At 32.0% G+C, this 4,986-nt stretch overlaps 1 long non-coding RNA gene across 2 annotated transcripts; it reads left to right on the top strand.

Moving 5' to 3' along the window:
* The first annotated feature begins 245 nt into the window (after positions 1 to 245).
* LOC114185216 lies at positions 246 to 3,575 on the top strand. Of its 2 annotated transcripts, XR_003604776.1 has the most exons (5): positions 246 to 500; positions 1,368 to 1,885; positions 2,277 to 2,336; positions 2,964 to 3,060; positions 3,179 to 3,575. It is a non-coding gene; the product is annotated as an uncharacterized LOC114185216 (long non-coding RNA). The 2 variants fall into 2 exon arrangements; XR_003604775.1 differs by having other exon boundaries at positions 246 to 1,885.
* Positions 3,576 to 4,986: the final 1,411 nt, after the last annotated feature.

Genomic DNA, 4,986 nt, shown 5'->3' with positions numbered 1-4,986 from the left:
GAAAATTTCATAAGAAAATAATTAATAAGTAAAAATGTCTCTACAACACTTTACCGACAAATTTAATAAATTTAATGAAGAAAATAAATGTCATATAAGAAAATATAAAAATAATTTTAAAAATTATTATTTATGAAATATTTCGTATGCAATTTATTATAATATAATATTTTATTAAAAATATAAATTTTTTATTTTACAGTTTAACACTATAAAATTTAGGGTTTAATTTCATCATTCATTATTCTTAGTCCTTCATCCTGATTATCCAGGAACGCTCACGTCACAGCAGCGGCAGTAATCCTTCGTCACCGAAGTTAGCAATCCTTCATTATTGAAGTTCGTCTCAACATCAACAACACGGTTGAGGTTCGTCGACAGCAAGTCTCATTTGAGGTTCGTCCGAGGTTTGTGCAGTTCGTCCTTCATTTGAGGTTTGTCTTTGCCTCGACCCAACGTCGGCTGAGGTTCGTCTTTGCCTCGACCCAACGTCGGCTGAGGTTCGTCCATCTCACGCTTTATGTGTCGACCCCTCTCTGTCTCGGCCCCTCTCTTAGGCGAGAAAAGCAAAGCACGTGAATTGTGCGAACGAGAATCGTGTGACTTTGTGAACGAGATAAGTGAATGATTTAGGGTTTTACTTTTGGATAGTTTAGGGTTCCAATCTTAATAGAAATACAACTAAGTTTGATTTTGAGTTTTTGGATAGGTTTACCTAATTTTTGTTGCAACTGAGTTTGAGTTTGCGTTGATAGAAATAGTAATTTTTGTTGTAACTCAATCCACACACACTCATGTTGTACCAAAGAAAGGATAAGAAGTAAACTTGTGTAAATCATAAATATTGGAACACTATAAAGCCCTTGAGTGCTAGATAATTAGACTTAAAGTTCATTTTTTCAATTTTAGTTGTTGTCTTGAATATGTTTAGATAGGTTGTTTACTTCTTTACTGGTTTAGTTTAGGTTGTTGCTTTTCCAGATTTTCTTAAAACTTATCTAGTCTTGATTCTAATTTTGTTTACTTTTACTAATTTGATTTTAAGTAATTTTCTCATAAACAGTTTTTTTGCTAACTTTTCCAATTAGGTTTACTTTTGATTTCTAGTTTTTAGATCATATAGTTACTGATTACTTCTTTACTGGTTTAGTTTAGGTTGTTGCTTTTCCAGATTTTCTTAAAACTTATCAGTCTTGATTCTAATTTTGTTTACTTTTACTAATTTGATTTTAAGTAATTTTCTCATAAACAGTTTTTTTGCTAACTTTTCCAATTAGGTTTACTTTTGATTTCTAGTTTTTAGATCATATAGTTACTGATTAATTCTTTTCTATTGCAATTCCCTAATTTTGCACTTTATGAAATAGTTTCAGGGTTGCTGCACAATTCAGTTTCCATCTCACGTCAGGTTCACTACACAGCCGCTAAAACATCATGGTTTCATCTTTCTATCTCACCTTTCTCTCCTAATATTTTCTCTTAGAAGTCATTTTTATTGTCAATTTTTATTTTATTCTTTGATTCTGTTTTAGTAGTATACTTCTAGGCATATAGTGTATTTGTGCAATTCAAATTTATATCTCTAAATACCTGTATAAGTAGTTTAATTTGATGCATTGAAACTTGTTTAGTTGTTGTTTCTAGTTAATCCTAATTGTGTTAAGCATGTTTCAGCTTTGCATACTCATTCTAGTTGCTAGTTGTTAGTACAGCTTTTAAATTCTAGTTCTGCATAGTACATTTTAGTATAAGTTGTCATTTTGATCTGTTATAAGTTTCAGGACATGGACATCGTGGTATGGTTGCTGCAGCTCGGTGGATCAAAAAGCACTCCACTCCTATACTTGTTCATGAACTTCGCAAAAACCATGATTACCAAATCAAGGTATTGTTAGCCTGTTCCTTTATTAATCTTTTGAAAATTAGTGATTATATTGTTCAACCAGAATTGGCTTCTGTAAATCTGTGTTGAATAATCTGAAATTATGGAGGTAATATCATAGTGTCTGTTGTTATGAATTGATTTGATATACTTCTTATATTTGTAAAAAATTGCTTGTCCACAGCTGTTATGAATAATCTGAATTTTATGGAGGTAATATTATATTTAGTGCCTATTGTTTTGAATTGATTTAGAATACTGCTGATATTTGTAAAAAAATGATTTGATTTTGGATACTCTGCTTATATTTGTATAAAATTATAGTGTATTTTCCCCTGTTCCCTATTACACTGTATAATATTAATTATATGGTCTTTTGTCTGTCTTCTGGTAGTTTGAAAATTTATCATTAGTATGGGGAAAACCACGGCAACCACCTCTAGGTTCTCGAGAGGTATGAAATGTATATTTGATATAATAGATATTATTTCTTATACGGACTGCTAAAATCATCATATTATGTATAAGAACTTCTCTTGCATATACTCTTTTGCATGATGGCCATGGTAAACGTGCAATTTTTCTTATTGTTTCTTTTGCACATGATGCAATTCATTGGTAGCTAAGGCCTCCTAACGGTAGAAGAGATTGTAGAAACAGAGGATAAGCCCCTGAATAATTGTAACAAAAATAACTATTAGGTGAAAATATGCACGCTGTTAGGTGGCTTTAAGGGTAGAAGCCTTAGGATGATGGTACCAATGGAGGGAATCTTGTAAACCAAACCCATCTTGGCAAGGGATCAAGAATCTTTTCATTCAAAGATTCCATCCCACTATGATGAGAAGTCATTTTGAATTGCTGCTAGCTCTGAACAGGCCAGATCTGTGAACTGGTTATCACTCAATTTGAATGATATTTAGGGGTAATGGGTGAAAGATAAACACGCACACACATTATATATATCACTTTCAAAGGAAAAGTCACTCTGAGCTAGAAGATTGACTGTGCTATATTGAGCAATGTTTCTATAAGCAATTTCTTGTGTATAAAATGTTCATTATCTCTCATCATCATGTAGGTGATGGCCTTTCAATCTTGAGGGCAAAACTTAGAAGTCAAAAGAAGCTAGTTAAACATTTGAAAAAAAGTCACTCTGGTCCAGAAGTTTGGAGGAGGTAAACTTCAGATTACTACTGCACATGAATGATTATCATCTCTTATTTTGTTTAGTCTAACTTTACAAAAAATATACTTCATTATTAACCCCAACTTTCCTATTTACACTCCTTCTAGCATGTTGTAGGCAACAATAAAGAAAAGTTAATGTAATGCTCAAACTAGGGAACTCATAAATATGCAAAAGCATATTGGGCTGCGCTGGTTGTTAGCCCAAAGTGAGCGAAGCGTTAGTCCAAGCTGGTGCACGCTGGGTTTTGGGTCACAGGTCATCTGGCCCAAATATCGGTGAAGCGGACTGCTGAAGATGCTGGTGGGAGTGGATGACCGCTAGATATATTGGGCCTGTTGCTTCTTGTTCGCCCATAAAAGATAGTTGTTCATTACTCAAACAGATTTATTAATCCATAACAAACAAATCAACATAATCAATTGTTAAAATTTCTCTGTAATAAATTTTTAACCTAAGGGAATAATAACTTTAAAAAAAATGCTGAAAGTTGTTTATCGTGTTCGAGTATTTGTTTTTCTATCATCACCATATGTTAATTTTATTTTAGTTGGTATCAAATATAACCATCCAATATGTATTAGATTTAATTGTTTTAATATATCCAATTTTTTTAATCTTTTATTAGTCTTTCAAATTTTTGGGATTAACGCTTTCCATTATTGAAAAATCATATATTGAATAATGAATATAATATATCAATATATTAGTTCTTTTTTTTTTTTTAATTTTAACTAGTTTGTTTATTATCTTACAAGAGTCTACCTAACCTCCACCACACACTCCTTATCAGCATGTTGGGTCTTCTTCATATGTTCAACAATCTCAATACCAGTCGTTTGGTCAACCGGGTTTTCAACCACTTCCTTTTCCACCATACTTGGATGCGTCACAACCAATGTCTTCAAATACTCCATTCCAGCAAGTTCCATACACATACAACATGTTTCCTCAACAACCAGACACTTTTTCTAGTCCTACACAAAATGTCTTTGCAACTTCTTCGTCAACACCTCCATCTGCATATCCCACATCCTTCCAGCAATATTATCGGCCTATGTCGCCACAGATGGTGGAAGATATAAACCAAAGACAACAACATGAAGATAATGATGATGATGATCCAGTTCAGAGCCCTCAAATAAGACTTAGACGACACCGAAGAAGACCTCCTTGTGGCACAAGCTCTCATAGATAACTTTCATGCCTTATTATAAGAAACCAAAATCATCATGAAATTTTTAATTACTTATATGCATTATTATTTAACTAATTAATATGACTAAAAAATATTTAATTTTTATTCGAACTAAAGTCGTCCCAATATGGTACGACTTCTTCATTATCAATATAACATAAATTGTTAATTAAAGTCGTCTCGATATGACACGACTTCTCAACGACACAGACGTCTCTCCATGTTGGCACGACTTCAGCTTATTTTAATTAAAATCATCTGATTTTGGCACGACTTCTTCATATTGAAATCGCACCATCTATGCACGACTTACCCTTCGTTGGAATTTCAAAAAAAATATGCACCACTTTGGTAAATGCACAAATAAATTACACCACTTTGGGAAAAAAATCCGCACAAACAAATCCTAATTCAATGTATGAAAATAAAACATATAAACATAAAAAAAAATTAAAAAAACAGCTCAAATCAGCTAGGTGTATTTTACAGGAAAAGTCTTGTAAGATCTTACGATGTCCTGCACAACCTTACAAAACATGATCTTTTTAATCTGAATATTTGTTTTCCTTTTATATTTTTTTAAAAATATTTTTAAATTTTATTAGTTAGGTTTTAATAATATTTGCAAATTTAGTAATATTTTGGTTTTCATAGAATTTGATTTGGTATTCTAATTTGAGATGTACGCAATTATAATTTCTTTCTAAGTATTTTATA

This window comes from Vigna unguiculata, chromosome 5, assembly GCF_004118075.2.
Source record: "Vigna unguiculata cultivar IT97K-499-35 chromosome 5, ASM411807v1, whole genome shotgun sequence".
Lineage (NCBI taxonomy): Eukaryota > Viridiplantae > Streptophyta > Magnoliopsida > Fabales > Fabaceae > Vigna > Vigna unguiculata.
Note: the sequence above shows the minus strand (reverse complement) of the source record. Positions and strands in the feature narration are given on the sequence as shown.